Source organism: Thermobia domestica, chromosome 18 (assembly GCF_964235325.1).
Source record: "Thermobia domestica chromosome 18, izTheDome1.hap1.1, whole genome shotgun sequence".
NCBI classification, from domain to species: domain Eukaryota; kingdom Metazoa; phylum Arthropoda; class Insecta; order Zygentoma; family Lepismatidae; genus Thermobia; species Thermobia domestica.
Genome location: NC_137471.1, coordinates 160659516 through 160682200, shown reverse-complemented (window position 1 = coordinate 160682200; position 22685 = coordinate 160659516).

Sequence of the window (22685 nt, the reverse complement as noted above, 5' to 3'; positions counted from 1 at the left end):
GCACTTAATAACAAAAGGAAAATTTTATTGCAGAAAGGTGGGGCATTTTTACCATTAATTTTAGAACCATTACTTGGTGCAGTAGCAAGTAGTTTGTTTGGAAGATAAGTATGTCGGAATTTCGTAAAATGATATTAGTTCCTGAAAATGCAATGCAACAAATGCATGAAAATATAAAATCGATAGATTCACATCAATCGCGTTTATATGAAGAAATGAATAATATTTCACAACGTCGTAATCTTAGTATTGATGAAAAATGGAAATTGTATCAGCAAGCATTACAACAATATTTAAATTATACTTCATCAGTTTCACAAAATCCAATAACATTACCTATTATTGAAAAAGATGTTCGTGAAACATCATCATCTCAAGAAGAAAAAAAATAATTCTATTTTATCCTTTGTATCGGACATTTTACAATCACTACCAAAAACACAACGAAAGAAAACAGATCTATTATTAAAACAGTTAACAAGTTCTTATAAAATTCATTGGGATCAATCAGGAACAGTACGTATTCAAGGAAAAATAATACCGGGTTCTAATATTATTGATTTAATAAATGATGTTGTTTGTACACGAAAATATTCAAGAAATCCTATAGGCATTCACGAATTTCAAGATTTATTGGATGATCTTAATGTACCACGTGAATTTATTTTTACTACTATAGTGAAATCACATAGCAAAGTTAAAAAATCACAAAGTCCAACACTAGTAACAAATATTTTTAAAAATTGGAAAAGATATAAATGTAAATAAAAATGGGAAAATTGTCAAAATTATATTATGATTATACGAATCCTACTTCTTTATCAAGTATTAAAACATTACAAGCAAAAACAAAATTATCAAAAAGAAAATTAAAAATTGGTTAGCATCTCAAGATGCATATACATTACATGCACCAGCACGTAAAGTGTTTGAACGTAAACAATATTATGTTAGTGCACCAAATGAAACATTACAAATGGATTTAGCAGATATGCAAAATATTTGCCAAGTATAACAAAAATTATAAGTATATATTATGTTGTATCGATATTTTTTCACGGTATGCGTATTGTGTTCCCTTGAAAAGAAAAACAGGTCCTGAAATGGCAAAAGCAATAAAAAAAATTAAAAAATTTAAACTACCCGTGTTTAATGTACAAACGGATTTAGGTACAGAATTTTATAATCGACATGTAAAACGTTTATTTAAAGAATACGAAATTAATCATTATAGTGTACATTCAGAAATTAAATGTGCATTAGCTGAACGGTTTATAAGAACATTAAAAGAAAAAATGTATCGTTATTTTACTGCTAAAAATACATACCGTTATATAGATGTGTTAGATCAATTTGTAAAAAATTATAATCATTCGTACCATTGTAGTATTAAAATGGCACCGACAAATGTAAATTATTCTAATGTTGACCAAGTTTGGAATACGTTGTACGGTGATAAAATAAAAAGAAATTAACATGTAAATTTCATCCTGGTGATTATGTACGTGTTAGTAAATGTAAACATAAATTAGAAAAGGGATATTTACCAAAATGGTCACAAGAAACTTTTATTGTTAATGTATTCCGACAAATCCTCTTACATATAAATTAAAAGATTGGAATGATGAGAAAATTAAAGGAATATTTTACACAGGCGAATTACAAAAGTTAAATGTAAATTCAAACAAAACATTTTTAATTGAGAAAGTATTAAAACGAAAAAAGATATGTACGTAAAGTGGTTGGGATATCCATCAAGTATGAATTCATGGATTAAAACAAATTCTGTTCAGTCTTCAAAATGAGTTCAATGATAGAATATGATTTCTATGTTACTCTTGCTTCAAATGCTAGTAGTGAAATTTTTACTAATAATACAACTTCTTCATTTATAGTAAAGTGAGCACAACCTATTCATTTAAGTGAAGGAGAATGGTATGTTGCCTTAACACAACTTAATGTTCCTTTTAGTTTTTATAATGTTCGTAAAAATGAAAAAAATTGTAATTGAAACCATCGTTAATGATGAACTTGAAATTGCACATGTTGATATTATACCAGGATACTATACTTCTATTCCATCCATTTTAGAAATGATTCCTGAAGAATTACGCATGTTAAAATATTATAAAAATAAAAATCAAGTTGGAATTAAACATTCTTTAAAATTGAAAGATTTTTTTTTTTGGAATGACACGTGGGTTACAACATTTACTTGGATTTATAAATGAAAATACAACAGAGTTTGCAGATGCTGTTTTTGGTAAAACCAGTTAATGAAGATGTTCCAACCGTAACACGTGCAAAATTTCCATGCAATTTAGAATATAATATACCAAAGGTTTTTAATGTTTGTGTTGATATTGTAAAACAACAAGAAAATATTGGACCACTACTTCGTAAAGTTAGTGCATATAATATTGAACACGGAAATGTAAAATGTTTTCTATTTCACACACCACAATATGTTAAAGTTGTAAAATCTTATTTTAACACGATTGAAGTAAACTTAAAAGATGAGCACGGTTTAAAATTGCCATTTGAATTTGGAACTTCAACTTAACACTTCACTTTCAACGAAAATGATTTCTGAAAGTATTGATGATAGTTTTTACATTACACTTGTATCAAACGCAAGTACTGATGTATATCCTACAAATAGTCCAACACATTTCATTAATCAACTAAAAAATAATATTCAATTATCAGAAACCGATTGGCATGTAGGATTAAGTGAATTAGATATTCCTTTAACATGTTATAATGTTAACGACGGAGAAAATGTTATATGGTATAAAATTAAAAATGAAGAAGCACAAAAAGGTAAAATTGTAAGTGGATATTATCACTCTGCACATCATATCATTGATGAATTAAATAAAATATCAAAAGACAAAAAAATTTCTGTATCAAATATTGTACAAGTAGATTGTAGTGATCGTGTTGAATCTGCCTTATTATCAGCAACATTAGCAATGCAATTAGAACTTCGTCGACATAAAGATCTTGTTTTATATAAATGTGGATTTAAACAACCATATGTTGATATTGGATATCCTCATCAAATTTTTATTTATACTGATATCATACAATATCAATTTCTAGGTGATACAAAAGCACCTTTATTACGTATTGCAACAATATCAAATGTAAAATACGGTAAAGTGCAAACATTAACATTTCAAGATATTCATTATCTTGTAAGTTTTCATTTAACAGTATTGAAATACTATTAAAAGAACATGCAGCACGAAATTTGCCATTTCGTTCTGGGACACTAAGTGTTCTGGGACACATTTTAAGCGCTCTCCTAATGAAAAGTAATTAATTATATTTTTTAAAAAAAATAAAATTTAGACGACATTACGGACATGGTATTCCATACTTTTCAGGACCTGTATATCAACGGGGACATGATATAGGTAATTTCTTCCAAGGATTATTTCGTTTTGCATTACCATTTCTTAAACAGGGTGCAAAAACTTTAGGTCGACAAGCATAACAAACGGGAATACAAGTAGCGGGTGATGTATTAGAAGATAAACAATTTAAAGAATCTGTTCGTGCACGTGTAAAAGAAGCTGGTGAAACATTAAAGACAAAAGCTGTTAACAAAGTTGGTCAGGTATTAACTGGAAGTGGTAAGAGACGGCCACGCAAGGTAAAGCTCCGGCAATTGTTCGTTTTGGACCTCCAACAAAACGTAAGCGTACAAACAAAAGCAAAAGCAAAAGTAAAGTAAAAACAAAAATAAGTCGTGTAACAGATATATTCTCATAATGGCACTATTTAATTCAAACAGTGTGGAATGCTGTACCAACGATTTCGATTTATTTAGTACTCCAATGACACAAACTGCAATTGAATCTTGCTTTAATGCTGAATACCGTCCAATTTCAACATTAAGTTCTGATGGACCTATTGAATTTTTATTCCAGGTGAAACAGGAGAATTTATTCATACTGCATATCTTTATCTTTACGTACGTTGTAAAATTACAAAACCTGGTGACACACCATTAGCTGACACTGATGTTGTAGCACCAACAAATAATTTCCTACATTCATTATTTAGTCAAATTGACATTTCATTAAATGATAAATTAATTACTTCTTCATCAGGATTTTATCCTTATCGTGCGTACCTTGAAACATTATTAAATTATTCCCGTGATGCTTCTGATACACATTTGAAATTAGGTTTGTGGTATAAGATACTGCTAAACAATTTGATACCATTGGTAATGCAAATGTAGGTTTTCAACAACGTGCTAATTATATTAAAAAAAGTAAATCGTTTGAAATGTATGGGCGTCTGTATACAGATATTGCTGGATTACCAAGAGCACTTGTAAATAAAGTAGGTCTTCATATAAAATTACATCGTAGTAAGGATGCTTTTTGTTTTATATCTCCTGCAAATACTTCTTATAAAGTAAAACTTGAAGATGTTACCCTGCATATACCTCGCATTGATGTTGCACCTCATTTGGCAATGGAAATCAATACTAATATGAATCATGAAACAACAAAATATCCCCTTACAAGAGTACAAACAAGATCGTATACTATTCCTGCAAACGCTAATTCATACAATATTGATAATATTTTCCTGAGTAACGTACCTAAAGGTGTTGTTATCCGATTTGTTTCCAATTCGGCATTTAATGGAAAATCTGAACTAAATCCATTTCATTTTCAACACTTTAACGTTAACAAACTGCAGCTACAAGTTGGATCAAAATCTTTTCCTCCCAGTCCCCTCACCCCCGATTTTAAAAAAATTTGTACCTTCTAACTTACCATTCTCTGTTTTCCGGTACTGGTTTATATTATAAAGATGACGCACATACTATTACTCCTGAAGAATATCAACACGGCTATACTCTTTATGCATTTATTCTATCACCTACAGCAACATTAGATGATTGCACTTGGGACCTTGTGCGTGATGCACCTGTAAATGTTAAAGTTTCCTTTTCTGAAAATTTAACTGAACCTATAACATGTATTGTTTACGCCCAGTTTGATTCTTTAATTCAAATTGATAAAGATAAAAATATATATACTGATAATACTTTTTAAAAGTATCATTTTAATAAAAGAAGTATAACTGTTCACTTCTAAGAATATCAATTACATGTGCCCTACTGGTGCAAAGTGTGTTAAACATTGTATATTGTAATATTTTTTGCTTTATTATTCAAAGAGTTGCAAGGTATTATACTATGAAGTTTGTCAAAAGTATTTTTTATGAGTTAGCACAATTCATCGTTATTGGAAAAGTTATAAAAAAATCTGTCATTAATATTTTAAACATATTATTTCGTTTTATGAAAATATTCCATATACTCCACTAGGTCTTCCAACATATACGCGTATAAAGTGATGTAAAGTGAAGTGAAGTGATGTGAATTTAAAAAACAAAAGTTATGTACACGGATGATTTAATAAAAGTGTTACTTCGTGATAAACTTACTGGTGCAAATGTGCATGGCATTTATCCTATTGATAGAATACCAAAAACTGTGCAACCACCGGCTGGACTTATTATAAATTTAAGCAATTCATCTTCAGGTGGCACACATTGGTTGTGTGTATTCATTGATGAAAATCAAAGAGGATACTATTTGGATAGCCTAGCATTACCATTTTCAAAAGAAATAAAAACTTTTAAAATAAAAATTGTATAATATATTTTACAAATACTTCCGCATATCAAGATGACAATTCAATCTTGTGTGGACAATTTGTGTTGTACTTTCTGCATCATATTGTACGAAAGAAAAGCTTTCAAGAATGTTTAAATTTATTCAGAAAAATAATCTTAAAGAAAATGATAAAATTGTATTCAATCATGTAACCAATATAATGAAAAAGAAAAACAATTAGATTAGTTTAATAAAATTTTATTTACAATTTAAAATCTTGTATTTGTATTTAGAAGAACATATCAATTCCTTTTTATTACAACTTTGCAAATGCATTAGTTAATGTTATAGTACGTTGAAACTTCCACCAATAACATAATTGTTGTGCATTACGAAATGCACATCCTGATTTTTGTCAAGTTTGATACTTTGTTCATGAAAAGCACAATAATCATTAAATACGTTTGCATACAATGTGTTTAATGGTGGACACTGTTTACTTTCCAAATCAATAACATTAGCTAGTGCAAAAATATTTTTAATCCAAAGTGTTTTTTCTGCACCTTTACAATAAAATGTTGCATCTTGTTTACAAAGTTGATATATAAGGTTACGTATGTGTGATACAGTATAACCGCATTTATCATTCCAAGGTAATCCGTGTAAGTTTAATGTTAAACATTCAATTTGTTTTTGACAAGCTAATGGAAGTACATTGTATTCTAGTGGTGTTTTATTAAACAATGCAAATTTACTGTATCATCACACGTACTTAAACAAAATTCACGTATAATAAATTCATGATTTGAAATCTTAAAAACTTGTATGTCAATAATGTATTCATTAACACATGGTGGAATTTTATGTTTACGTTCTAAGAAAAACGGTATAATTTGTCCAACAAGTTCAGTGTTCTTTAAACAATACCGCGCTTTGCGTATAAAGTTTATACTTGAAATTTCACTATGGTGTTCTTCAAACACTTCAAATAAATCAATAAGAGTTATATCGTTGGATAAATATTCTACAGCAAAAGTTCCAATATCATGATGAAATAAACATTGATGTTCAAGATGCAGCAAACATTGTTCACAAAAAATATTATTATTAAAACGTAAGTATGCACTTATAGTTTTTAAAACACAAACTTCACTATTTTCTTCACTACATGATACACAAAAATTATTTTCGAAATACATTATGTACAGTACGTTTTCTTAACACGCCTCACTATACTCGTTCGATCTGTCTTTTTCAAGAAAAATACTTAAAAGTTCTTTTCGTACATTCACATCCACTGATAGTTCACCAAATGTAATATTAAAATAATCTGTTGTTAATGCTGTAATAACTGTATGTGTTTCTCCATAAATCTCAAACAATTCCTCCTGTACACGAGGATTCACTAACACAGACCAAACACGAATGTCTAAAACGTCTTCATTACAATAAAAACATTCATGAGACCATTCACATGTATCATGCCACTAACATGCATAACATATTAAATAATCATTTGGTTTCCATTTCAGTATACAATCTCTTACACAGTTCACATCCACATAGTTAACACCACATTCACAGTTCCAACTTAATTCTGATAAAGCAGGTGAACATGGCGGCATATCCACATTTGATACCACTTCGTCATTTTATTCCACCTCAAAATCTGAGTTATCCTCCGAAAATTCATACACTTCACTACCTATTCCCTCCTCACCATCACTTGCATAAACTTTTATATTGTCGTTTTCATATCTTTCTAATTCATTTTCATCAATTGTACAATCTGAAGAATCTGGATATTCATTCTCAGCGTCTAACTTATACTTCACATCAACGTCTTCTACAAACTGACGGTTCTCCATCGCTAACAAAACTATACATGCCTATTTTTTAAAACCAATATTTAAATAAAAATTTCAAATGACGTCACGCTCTCGCGCCCGCGCACGCAGGTATTTTCCGTTCGCGCCCTCGCGCCTTTCCGCGCCGCGTGCGCGTTTCCGCCGCCGGTTTAAAAATCTTTTTATTTTTCTTTATAACAATCCGCTATTGTTCATCACCTAAATTATTATTCTTTAACGCATACAGCTGCAAGGTTTCTCTTTTATTATTTTAAACCATACACCTGCAAGGTTTCTCTTTTATTATTCTTTTCATACAACTACAATGTATTGTATAGTTCTATTATTTTTTTAACAAGCTGCCATTGTTCAACAAGTTTCCAATGTTTCTTTTTTAAATCATTTATCTTTACAACTTTGACATCTTTTATTATTCTCTTTTATGTAACTCCTATACATACAATAGTACACCAGCCATTACCTGTCATCATATGTCATTTAAACAATAAAGTATCTCTATACAACTATACTCTCTACCCATTGTCTGGGGGGCGACCCGCTGGTGCTTCTCTATTACGAATGCAAAGGGTTCCTATTGTGTTTATCTCCCCCCGTTTTGAGCACATAATCCAATACAGCTACTATATATATATATATATATATATATATATATATATATAATAGCGAATCTACACCTCTCGCCCCGGGCGTCTGAACTCACGCGAGTTCTCGAGTTACTTTTCGAGACAACGAAAACTTAACATTCGAGATGGTCTCAGCAGGGTGGAGTTACATAGTGAAACAGGAAAAGTGTTTGTGACATAAATAATTCATCATCGGCTACAGCCTTAATTTAAACGTAGTTTGATTTGCAATTACACCACTTTCTGAAATTCGAGACAACCATGGTATGCCAGCACCTCTCTTCTTAGGAGAGACTAATTTTTCTTCAAGACCAGTTTTTTGGGATGTAGTAACCCCCGTAGCTCTGAGAGGGCCTCCCGGACCAAAATTACACGTCTATAATTTAATAAGAAATATAATATTATCAGCAGTGAGTAGTGGCAGACAAAGTTTTCTTCCAGTACCGTTATGTTTTTATAATTAATTTAGAAAGTCATGTCCTCCTTTAATGTTTGCGTTGTCAGAGGGGGAGTGTATGTTATTAGGGTTTGATGACATGCTTATGTGTGTTTGGAAAGTTCCTATGTTTCTTTTTATAGTTGTTGGAAATGTCGTGTCCTCTTTTTCGAGTCTGTATACTGGATATTTTTAAAAATAATAATGGAAATTTGAATTAAATCTGTTGATACGATGATACGTCATTCTGTATCACTTACTTCCGTAGTAGTGATTAAATTAATAATTTGTAGTTGTGATTAAATTAATAATAATAATGATATTGAATATATTACTCCAACAATATGTGAGAGAATAAAAGATATTCTCCTAATAAATTTTGTTTGCTGTGCAAACTCATTATTTATTTAACCTTTCGTAATAAATTACTCGAACAATATGTGAGAGAATAAAAAATATTCTCCTAATAAATTAGTCGTACCAACTTATTTGATCGCTTGCTGAGCAAGCTGAGAACACTTGCAGTGTGAACCTACAAATAATTTCGAAAATATTTTAAAATAAGAAGCTGAGAACACTTACAGTGTGTAAAAGTTTATGTGATACGTACTGGGATCGAACCCAGGACCCTTAGCACCAGAGGTGAACTCTGTATTGTACTGAGAATAAACCCGGGACCCTTAGCACCAAAGTGAACGCTGTATTGTACTGAGAATAAACCCGGGACCCTTAGCACCAGAGGTGAACGCTGTATTGTACTGAGAATAAACCCGGGACCCTTAGCACCAGGGGTGGAGGTGTGTTGTACTGAGAATGAACGTGGGATTCTTAGCACCAGGACCCCAAGCTCCGGAGGTGAACGCTGTATGAGAGAATTATTGCGATCCTTACATGTAAATTGGAGAGAAAAAAACATATTGGTAGATAGGGAGTGTGCGTGTGTGTGTGTGTGTATGATTTAAATAGTTTATTTATTTATTTATTTTGTTAATATTCATCGTTTTATGGATTTGTTTATTGCTTATAGCTAACTCCGTGTTTACAGCCGTGTTTTAAGTTTGAAATACGGAGTGACTTAATTGTTCTTCCATCTCTCACAGAAGGCGATCTTGGAATGAACACTTCCGGGTATACGCGTTTTCCCTTTGCTTACGTTAGAACTTTGACTGGTGACTTACATAGAGTGTCAATGCACTTTTTAATTTTATTTCCGCTTGTCAATATGTACTGAAATATCCTTAGACGCTTTCCTCTTGCCCGTGAGAAGTCTGATTGGCGACATACTGAAATATTTTTCCATTAACTATGATTGTCACTGCGATACTTATCTGCAGTGATGAAGAAGACAGATAGAAATTTAATGTGTCTTCCCTTTTACAAGATGTTTTGGACAAACCCGTAAATGTATTTTTGTGGCAATATCTGATTTCGGCAATGTGAAAGTTTTACATGTAAGCATTTCCTTAATTAGTTGAGAACCGTTTATCCATACAGGGGCCAATGTCGATACCTTGTCCTGAATGAGGAAAAATGGTAGCTTTTCCTTGAAAGGTCATTTCCTGTTGAGATTTCTCCAGCAGTTGATGAACTTGTAAATAAGAATTTTTTAGATTTCCTGGTGGAACACTGAATAAACAATGTTAGCGGACATGATGACTTTATTTATAATTAATGAAAACGGTTTGAAAACCTGATGAAAAATGAGGGTTCGGGGAGGGACACATTGAAATCCTTATAAATACTATTGAAATGAAAGTTTATTATTATTGTTCTTTACATACTGTCATAGTGCGTATTGAAAAACTTTATTCTTTTGTTTTTATTGAACTTTTTTCGTTGCTGATTCTAACAGAACGAACTTTGATTTTTTAAGGTGAGAACTTTTTTAAATGTTAAATTGACTTGTATTATTCACTTAATTATAATGGAAGTTTTTTTGAATAATTATTGGTAAACTACACGATCTGCTTTTGAGAAATTGAACTTGGGACTAATTACATTGTCGGGAAATAAACCTACGACCATGTTGTAGTCATGACAAGAGTTATTATTATTATTATTATTATTATTATTATTATTATTATTATTATTATTATTATTATTATTATTGTAGGACTACATATTTTTTAATGGTTCATATTTTTTCATTCTTTCGCTTCATTAGAAGCTCATTGTAAAAAATAATATGTTCAAATAATATGTGAGTTTACTAATTATTTATACTCTCCTAATAAATTACTCGGAACTTCCCTTAAGAACCGCCAATATGATTTACCAAGGGCTAAGGACGAACCATTTACTTGTAGAGTTTTATTTGCTTAATTATACTGTGCTTAATTACAATATGTTTGATTCAATTGTTACGATTTTTTAACTGTTACACCGATTATGTACTGAAACATGATCACTTTAAAATCTGTTATACCTAATATATATGTACGTTGTACAGAGGGGGCTTGAACTGCTAAAGTAAGATCATTTTGCCAATAGATATCATAGAAGTACGCTTTGGTAACATAGCTGATAATCTTTAAAGGAACGCAAATATTTGAACTAAGACTAGTATTTCCAGAAAGAAAGAAAGAAAGAAAAAAAGCATCAGTTTGGGGAGGGGGAAGGAGCGCTTTTCCCCACATTATAATTTAAATTTCGAGTTTTAATAGTAAATATTACTGAATGTTAGTTATTGCGGGGGTGGTAGCCACATAGCGCATACAATAGCTTTAATATTAAGAAAAGAAGAAAGGATGAAAATTTTACGGAGCCCCCTAAATACAATGGTTATTGAACACTGTCCTTTGATTTGAAAACTTGTTGTGTATTCTCGAAGCAAAATGAAATGATGTACTCCTATTTGTAGCATGTCCCTCAATGAGGGGGTTTTGCCTCCCAGATAGAGCCCATAGATTTAAACAGTATTGTATCACAAGGAAGCAAAATGAAATGATGTACTCCTATTTGTAGCATGTCCCTCAATGAAGGGGTTTTGCCTCCCAGATAGAGCCCATAGATTTAAACAGTATTGTATTACAAGGAAGCAAAATGAAATGATGTACTCCTATTTCTAGCATGTCCCTCAATGAGGGGCTTTTGCCTGCCAGATTGACATCCATAGATTTTAACAGTATTATAGCAAAAGGAAATTATGTACTCCTGTTTGTACCATGTCCCTCAGTGAGGGGCTTTTGCCTGCCAGATAGACATCCATAGATTTTAACAGTATTGTTTTATAGCAAAAGGAAATTATGTACTCATATTTGTACCATGTCCCTCAATGAGGGTCTTTTGCCTGTCAGATAGATTGCCTAGATTTTAACAGTATTATATTGTAGCAAAAAGAAATTACGTACGACTATTGTAGCATATTTCTACAAGTAACGGGGGCCCTTCCTCCTTTAGTTATGGGCTCACTTAGATTTTAACAGTATTATATTATCGCAAAAAGAGAATTATGTACGACTATTCGTAGTATATTTCTACAAGTAACGGGGGCCCTTCCCCCTTTAGTTATGGGCTTACTTAGATTTTAACAGTATTATATTATTGCAAAAAGAGAATTATGTACGACAATTCGTAGTATATTTCTACAAGTAACGGGGGCCCTTCCACCCTTAGTTACGGGCTCACTTAGATTTTAACAGTATTATATTATAGCAAAAAGAGAATTATGTACGACTATTCGTAGTATATTTCTACAAGTAACGGGGGCCCTTTCCCCTTAGTTACGGGCTCACTTAGATTTAAACAGTAATGTATTACAATGAATCGAATTGAAATGATGTATGGGTATTCCTAACATGTTTTTACAATTGTGCGGCTTTTGCCTCCCAGATAGACCACCATAGATTTCAAGAGTATCGTATTATAGCAAGAGGAAAGTATGTTCGGCTATTTCTACCATGTTTTTACCAAGTGAGGGCATGTTTCCCATTAGTTAGTCCCTACAATTGCGGGTTTTTGAATAGGTAATAACATGATGATAATTATGTTCAACTGAAGGGGACTATGTGTTGCTGGGTCTCCCTTAGGGATTTGTAATATAATGAAAGTTTGGTGGTTTACTGATAGAAGAAGCAGCTATGCCCTCACAAACTATGTTTTGTTAACAGAACACAATTGCGAGAAGGGTTCACGCCTTTTATTTAATGCTATCAGTAATATTTAACGGATAAAAAAAGAAATATATATTATACTTTACCTTTAAAATATAGATATATATTCGGGACTAATAATGAAATACGTCAACACGGCACACGGGGGTAAACTATACTAAGGTTAATTTAAAATTCTGCCGCTAGGTGTCACTGTTAGTGGTGGGAGGGGGATGACACTTGATAGAACATGATATAACATGTATTTGATGTGATCATTTTTTCTTACGTCGGCGTACGTTAAAGATCACAGAGAAAGCTTTCCTGATTATTAAACCTATTTTAATTGTATTAAGTAAAGTATACTGGATTATCTTTATATTTATTGAGGCCTGTTTTATTACAGACATTGAAGCTTGCTATTCGTTGTGGTGCTAGCAATTACATTAAAAGTACCGTCCAACGCAGTCAAGATTTTTTCTTCTTTTTTTGTGGATTGTGAGCGGAGAACTGAGCCTTGAAAGGTATGTATTTCTTACGGTTATTATGATTTTTTTTAAAAAGAAAGAAATTATATACTTTTTTAATTGTACTTGACTTGTATTTAACCAGTATTAATGAACAAAGAGAGACTTTCTCTCTCTCTCTCTCTCTCTCTCTGTGTGTGTGTTTGTGTGTGTGTGTGTCTGTGTGGATATTTTTAATAGAATAGTTTACAATTCAATATAAGTGAATATATTTACTGATTTTTCATAAAGTAACTTGATTGATTTCTATTTACATATCAATAATTAACTAAAGATGATTAATTTTTTTCTTTTATATGATATTATCATGTGAGCGTTCCTTAAAAGAAGTATTTATTTGATCTTTTTTTATTAAAGTGGAGTTGATTACTCAAAATAGTTTTTCTTTGTTTTATTTTTTTAGATGGATTTCCTCTGCCCGGCTGAAGAATTAAACCTTATTGATGAAATCTACCTGCAAGAGGTCTTGCGCGGTCTCAACGAGTACCCTAGGGTTTTTAATACGTGGAAAGCTATTATGGAATTAAACAGACTTAGCCATAGGGGATCGGTGAGATACGAAGCCATATTGCGGACCCTTCGTGTCTTTGAAGGTAATGATACACTACTTCTCCAGCACTGTGTAAGCAGTGCTGACGTACTGGATTTGTTTGTGTACGGTTTTTTTCGTACTAAAGAATCGTATGAATTTGCTCTAGATAAAGTTATGTATTTATTAGCTTGTGGGGAAGGTCAGGTAGACAGGATAAATGATACAGAGTTATCTGAGTTTTTTGATTTTGACTCGCGATTTGTTTTGGAACCATGCTTAATCCCACCTGAAAATAATAATGCCATAGTCATGACCCCTCAAGAAACTCATAACTTGAGTCCTAATAATTTATATTTGTTAACGAAAGAAGATTTAGCTTTTCTAAATGATAAAGCAGATGGGATTGGCAATTTAAATTCCGTTGAAATACCAATTGAAGAAAAAATGAGGAGATTGGTTGAAAATGAGGACAATGCTGTGGTTATACTCACGCAACAGGTCCAGGGAGAAAATCCTGTATACAATCCACCTGAATATTGTGTACAGGATAATCATGTATATGGAAAAAATGATTTTTTCTCCTCAGCGTGGACCGTCATGTGCTAGTGTCCCACCAATGGTTGGACATGGCAACATAAATAAGAATAGTACAAGTAGTACTACTGGTAGTCATAATAGTGGTCGTACAAGTGGTAGTAGTAGTGATAATAGTAATGGAGGGGATAATCAAAGAAATAGTAATTTCGAAGTTGTAAGACAAAGCAGACAAAGGTTTCGTAAGTTTCATCTTACGGGCCATGAAATTGTCGTCAGACCTGTGCGTGGTGAAAGGAATATTAATTACCCAGAGGCCTATATCGAAAGTTTAATCGATTTTGCGTTGGAACATGTGATCTCCAAAGCACGCCTAATGGACTACATTGGTTTATACCTTGAAAGTTGTAATAGTACTAATAAGAAACCAGTGTATGTGCCGTTTAGAAGAAAGGACAATTTCACTGCTAGAACAGTTCTCACTTCAATCGAACGAGTACTAAATTCGAATGAAGTGTTCCTTTTAGGGGAAGAAGTATTGTTTCGATTCCATATAGCTGAGAATTTGCACGGACAAGGAAGACCTAATGCAATGAGTGCTGTCCAAAAATGTTGCAAATACCAAGATTACTTGGAAAAGCAATTAATTCGCATTGAAAATAAGAATATGTACTGCCTCCCCATGGCCATAATATATGGAATAACAAAGCATACCTCAAGTAGTAACGTTTTATATAATTTAAAACAAAAGATTATAATAAGTGGCTTTTTAAAGCAGAAGTTCTCTGCGAGATGGCAGGAGTTAACGTTCAAAGTAAGCAAGGTTGTGACTTCTCTGATTTGGACCTCTTTCAAGCATATTTGAAAGGGGAGTATGAAATCGTAGTTTATGAGGAGACTGAAAAGAATAATCGGGAATATATAGTACGTTACCCGGGAGAACATGCAGAAAATAAGATTTTTATCCTATATCAAAGAGGTAACACTATTGGTCATTTCGAACCCATTCGTAATATTACAAGTTTTCTTAGCAAACGGAAGTATTGTTATTATTGTTTGGAAGGTTATGATGAAAGTAATGGAGCACACAAGTGTGAAACTCGTTGTACTTTTTGCGAACATACTCACGAACGGGACTATACTGCAAACAGAATTAAATGTAATGCATGCAATAGAGAGTTTGCTGAGGGTACATGTTTTGACAACCATCTGACACGTAATAAAGCGGCTAAATCCATATGTGATAATGTAAAGCTCTGCATCGATTGTGGTATTATCTTTGATAAGAGGGGGCGAAAATCTGAACACATGTGTGGTGAACATTTTTGTTCAACATGTCGTGCATATGTTGATACAAATCATACATGTTTTGTTCAGAGACAGCAACCTGTTCATACGAAAAGGTTTATGTACATCACCTATGATGTAGAGACGATGTTGAAGGCGTCGAATGAGCGCGGTGAAAGGGAACATGAAGTTGTACTGGTGTGTTGTCATCATGTATGTCACGTCTGTATAAGGAAAGGTATCGATGAGCCTTGTAAAACGTGCGGTGACAATATTGGAAATCGTTCGTTTTCTTTTAAGACAATGACGGATTTTATTAACCAAGTGTTAGTAGAACGTCCTGTCTTTCAGAAGATCGTGGCGATCGCTCATAATGCATCCGGATACAATGGCCTCTTCTGTCTTAGAACTCTAATAGAAGACCAGCATATTGTACCTAGTGTTCTTATTCAGGGTCAAAAGATTTTTAATATTAACATAAGTAACCGTATCTTTTTTCGAGGCTCTTTCCTCTATATTGGTGTGAAATTATCAAAATTACTGAAAACGTTAGGCCTTAGTCAAAATTTAAAGAAGGGAGATTTCCCATATTTGTTTAATACTGAAGAGAATCAAAATTATGTCGGTCCCTACCCTCCGCTTAAGTACTATGACCCTGAGGGACGAAGCACAGAAGAAAGAAGACAATTGGAAGCCTGGCACAAAAAACGTGCGGAAAGATTCGAGGAGTTTAACCTGCAGAAGGATATGCTGGATTATTCTGAAAATGATGTTAGAATTCTAACAGAAGCGGTCATTAAGTTTAGCGATATTATTGAAGAGAAAACGGAGGGTTTGCAATGTTTCATAACATCATCAACCATTGCAAGTCTTGCATTGCGTACATATCGTACCTTGCACTTACTGGAAAATACTATTCCTATCATTCCCGCGTTGGGATTTCATCATAAGACCAAGTATAGTACAAAAGCTATGCAATGGCTTATGTATATGGAAGACCAATTAGGGATAGAAATCCAGCATGCTAGGAGAGGTGGGGAAAAGTATATTGGTAGGTACAAGGTCGATGGATGGCACGAAGGACTCAACGCTGCCTTCGACTATTACGGGTGCTATTTCCATGCTTGTCGCCTTTGTTTTCCCTTTAACCGTGACGCGGTTTTGCACGATGCACAAGACTCGTACAATACGATGGAGAAACGATATGAGCAAACCATGCGCCGCCGTAAGTACCTGAAAATTATAGGTGTAAACCTATATGAAATATGGGAATGTTCTTGGGATAATAAGGTAAAGACGGACAAGGAAGTGCAAAAGTTTGTTCAAGAACGTTGTACTAATCTGCCTGATTTTCTTACTCCTAAGAACTGTTACAACGGTGGTCGTACGGAGGTCTTTCGTTCTTACGTGAATTGTACGAGTGATGAGCGTATTTCTTATGCCCATGTAACTAGCCTTTACCCATGGGTAATGGCGCGTAAACCTATGCCGCTTAAATCACCTAAGATTCACACGGGACCGGACTTTCCAGATGTGGAAAGTATTCATGGTGTAGTCAAATGCACAATTGTCCCTGCAAAGGACCTCTATTTTCCGATCTTACCACGTTGCGGGAGGTCGATTACTTTTCGGCCTTTGCCGCACATGTATGGAAGTAGAAAACACTAATGAATGTACCCATAGTGACGCTGAGTGTGCTCTCACAGGAACATTTTGCACTCCAGAGTTACACCTTGCTCTTAAAAAAGGTTACAAAATAATCGATATACATGAGATATGGGAATTTGAACTCTTAGATCCTGAAGAGGGGAATTCAGGTGGGCTGTTCGGGACCTATGTGAATTCCTTCCTTCAGATGAAGCAGGAAGCCTCCGGTTTTCCTGCTTACTGTACCACTGAAGAAGACAAACATAAATATATCGATGAATATTATGCCCATGAGGCATACGATTAAATTATGATAATACTAGGACGAACCCGGGATTGAGGCAATGTGCAAAACTATACCTCAATTCATTGTATGGCAAGTGGGGGCAACGCACAGACATGTCACACAGTATAATCGTTAGTGATGAGGTCACATTTCTTAGGTATTTAACTACGGCAAGGTATGAAATTCAAAGTGTGGTACCAATTGATGATGACCATCTCATTCTCACATACAGAGACATTGGAAACGAAAACGTTCCGTTAGCGTTTTCCAATGTGATACTAGCCACATTTATTACTTCGTGGGCTAGACTTAGACTTTACGAACTACTGACGACTGTAGGACCTGACAGAGTAATATACTGTGACACTAACAGTATCATGTACCTACAGAAAAAAAATGAGGAACCCTTGTTACCGCTCGGAAACTATTTGGGTGATCTTACAAATGAAATTCCTGAAGGTTGGGAGTTTACAACCTTTATTGGTCTTGGCTGCAAAAACTACGCCATGCGGCTAACAAATGCCCAAGGGTATGTTCGCGATATATTCAAAATTAGGGGGATAACACTAAATGATAGAACCTCTCAAAAAATTAACTTTGAGAGTTTCTATAAATTAGTGTCTGGACAATTAGAGTCCACAGTAATAGAAAACCCAAATAGTATCGTTCGTAGATCGGGGTTCCGTATCTTTAGCTGTAGAGAGACAAAGGCACACCGTGAGGTCAACAAAAAACGAAAACGTATTGACGAACCTGACATAACTGACGATGAACCAATACAAAAACGTGCAAGTGTACCTTACGGTTATAGACCCACGAATGAGCGAATGTGAGTTGTATGAATGTCTCTATTTAAACCGTATCGCATACTCGTTCTTAAAATCGCTTGTAAAAATATTTATTTTTAATTTATTTTAATTTATTTCTAATTTATTTTTTCATTTCAAGCTTTAATTTTATATCCCAGTGATTTTTTTATTGCCTCGTATGCCAGAGCAGCTACGCTGTGATCATTTTATTTGTTCGTTTCTTATTTTTTTTATATATTCTCCTTTCTTATAGAAAGTCGAAAGAGCAGCTACGTTGTGATCTTATTTAAATTTTCGTTTCGAAATTCAAGATTTAATTTTATATCCCAGTGATTTTTTATTCATTTCGTTTGCTGTGCAAACAATATATATATATATATATATATATATATATATATATATATATATATATATATATATATATATATATAACTAGTCATTTCAAGCTTTAAGCTTATCTTTTATTCCCTCACATGAATAACATGTTCGAAAAATATGAGAATGTATGAGTGTGAGTGTGAGTGTGAGTGTGTGTATAAAGCAGAGTCTCTATTGTATGCATTCATTTGATTACAAGATGTTAAAGTTTCAACATCCCTCTACTATTTTAATTGCTGGTCCTTCAAGGGCTGGTGAAACTTGTTTTGTAAATCGTTTACTTAATGAATGTGATCAAATGTTTAGTATAAAATTTAATGACAATGTTTGGTGTTATGGTGCAGTAATACCAAAATTAGATGCAAATGCAAAAACACGTTTTGTAGAGGGAATACCAGACATGAATAATTTTGAAATTAAAGAAAATTCATTATTAATACTTGATGATTTAATGTCGGAAACTAATGGCGATGTTGCTAATATATTTACAAAGTATGCACATCATAAAAAGTTAACTGTAATATTTATTATTCAAAATTTATTTCCCAAAGGAAAACATGCACGTGATATTAGTTTAAATGCACATTATATTATAGTATTTAAAAATCCACGTGATAAATTACAAATACAATATTTAGCAAGGCAAATTATGCCTCGGTATAGTAAAGAAGTCGTGAGTGTGTTCGAAGAAGTAACACGGGAGCCTCACACTTATTTTTATTTTACTTGACACAAAAAAGACGATGCATTGCGAATACGTACAAATATTTTTCCGAATGAAATCATGCATGTGTACGCTAACGTAAAAGACATGCATACAGAAACTTTGTTTAGTCTGCATCAAGATGTTGAAGGTGAAACAACACTACAGCACGCTCCGTGCTCTGTGCAAATGCAAAAATGCAAAACGAAAACAAATTTTACAAAATGCTTCAGGGGATTTAATAAGAACAATGTCTCAAGTAGCTAGAAACACAATAAAAGGAAACATTCCTTTAAATTATCGTCAGAAGCAACGTTTACGTAGACATAAAAAGATCTTACGTGCTCTATCTCAGCAACGTACTGCCTTGAATAAAAAGAAGTTGTTACTACAAAAAGGTTGTGCGCTTTTACCGTTATCTTGGGACCACTTCTTGCAGCAGTAGGAAGTAGTATTTTCAGTCGTTAAATATGTCAGAATTACGTAAAATGATTTTAGTTCCTGAAAATGCTGTACATGAAATTCAATCAAATCTGAAATCCATAGATTCACATCAGTCACGTTTAGATGAAGAAGTGAATAATATCTTAAAACGTCATGATCTTAGTGTACAACAAAAGTGGAAATTATATCAACAAGCTTTGCATCGTTATTTACAGTATACATCTTCTTCTTCACATAAGCTTTTTACTTTACTTATCATTCAAGAAGAAGAAGAAGAAGAATTATCATCAAGTTCCAAACAAGATAGCAATACTTCTATTTTACCATTTGTATCAGACATTTTACAATCAGTACCGGAAACACTTCGTAGGAAAACAGATCTATTATTAAAACAGTTGACAAGTTCTGATAAAATTCAGTGGGATAAGTCTGGCGTTGTACGTATTCAAGGAAAAACAATACCAGGTTCAAATATTATAGATTTAGTAAATGATGTTGTTCGTACAAGAAAATATTAAAGAAATCCTCTAGGTATTCATGAATTTAAATATTTATTAGAAGATCTTAATGTTCCTAAAGAATTTATTGGTACACCTATTAGCACACCAACATCAAAAGTGAATAGTAGTAGTAGTAGTAGTAGACAACGTATTCGTAAACTAAGAAAATCTACTAGTCCTGCACTAGTTGCTAATTTATTTAAACAGTGGAAAGAATATAGTATGTATAATGACAAAATTATCAAAACTATATTATGATTATTCAAATCCTAATTCTTTATCAAGTATACAAACATTACAACGCAAAACAAAGTTATCTAAAAAGAAAATTAAAAATTGGTTAGCTTCTCAAGATGCTTATACATTACATGCATCAGCTCGTAAAGTTTTTGAACGTAAAAAGTATTATGTTAGTGCACCAAATGAAACATTACAAATGGATTTAGCAGATATGCAAAACATTGCAAAGTATAATAATAATTATAAATATATATTATGTTGTATAGATATTTTCTCACGTTATGCATATTGTGTTCCGTTAAAAACAAAGAAAGGTCCTGAAATGGTAAAAGCAATAACAAGAACTTTTAAAAATTTCAAGTTACCCGTGTTTAACGTACAAACAGATTTAGGCGGTGAATTTTATAATCGTCATGTAAAACAATTGTTTAAAAAATATGAAATTAATCATTATAGTGTTCTTTCCGAAATTAAATGCGCGTTAGCAGAACGTTTTATACGTACATTAAAAGAAAAATTATATCGTTATTTTACTGCAAAGTATACTTATCGTTATATTAATGTATTAGATCAAATTGTAAAAAATTATAATCATTCATACCATTCAAGTATTAAAATGTCACCTGCACAAGTAAATGATTCCAATGTGAATCAAGTGTGGGAAACATTATACGGAAATAAAAATAATAAAAAGAATATAACATGTAAATTTAATGCGGGTGATTATGTACGTGTTAGTAAGTATAAACATATATTAGAAAAAGGATATTTACCTAAATGGTCACAAGAAATATTTATTGTTGACAAATGTATTAAGTCAGATCCTGTCACTTACAAATTAAAAGATTGGAACGGTGAAGAAATTAAAGGAATATTTTATGCACAAGAATTAAAAAAGTAATTATAAATTCAAAGAAAACATATTTCATTGAAAAAGTATTAAAACGTAAAAAAGGGTGGATGTATGTAAAATGGTTAGGATATCCATCAAGTACGAATTCGAGGATTAGATCAGATTCTATTTAGTCTGCAAAATGAATTCGAACTTTACACACGACTTTTACGTTACTCTTCCTTCAAATGCAAGTAGCAATCTTTTTGATAATAGTAAAACATCATCATTTCGAGTTAAATTGGCACAACCTATTGATTTAAGTGATGGGGAATGGGCTGTTGCATTAACACAAATTAATATTCCGTGGAGTTTTTACAATGTTGGTGAAAATGAAGAAATTATAATTACTAGTGTTATCGATGATAAAGTTGAACGCTACCATGTTCCAATAACACCTGGATATTATTCATCAATTGAATCGATTCTACAATTAATTCCTGAAAATGTTCGTATGTTACACTATTTACAAAATAAAAATCAAGTTGTTATTAAACATTCTTTAAAATTAGAAGATCAATGTATGATTGGTGTGACACCAGGATTACAACAGTTTTTGGATTTATTAATGAAAATACGCTTGATGTTAAAAATGTTATATACACAAAAGTTAAAAATGTTGATTTAATATTAGCACGTGGAAATTTCCATGTGATTTAGATTATAATATTCCCAATACAATTAATGTTTGCATTGATATTGTAAAACAACAACAAAATATAGGTCCATTAGTTCGAAAACTTAGTGTATATAATATAGTGTGTAATATAGTGTGTACAACACGGTCATGTAAAATCTTTTGTGTTTCACACACCACAATATGTTAAAGTTGAAAAAAAAATATTTTGATACAATAGAAGTAAACTTAAAAGATGAACACGGGTTAAAATTACCATTTCGTTTTGGAACTTCAAACCTAACACTTCACTTTAAACGAAAATGATTTCTGAAAGTATTGATGATAGTTTTTACATTACATTAGTTTCAAATGCTAGTGCAGATGTATATCCTACAAATAGTCCAACACATTTTATTAATTAATTAAAAAATAATATTCGTTTATCAGAATCCAATTGGCATGTAGGATTAAGTGAAGCACATATTCCACTAACATGTTATAATGTTACCGCGGGTGAAAACCTTATATGGTACAAATTTCAAAATGCAGAACCTATGAAAAGCAAATTCTTGTTGGATATTATCCATCCATTCATCATTTACTAGAAGAATTAAACGCA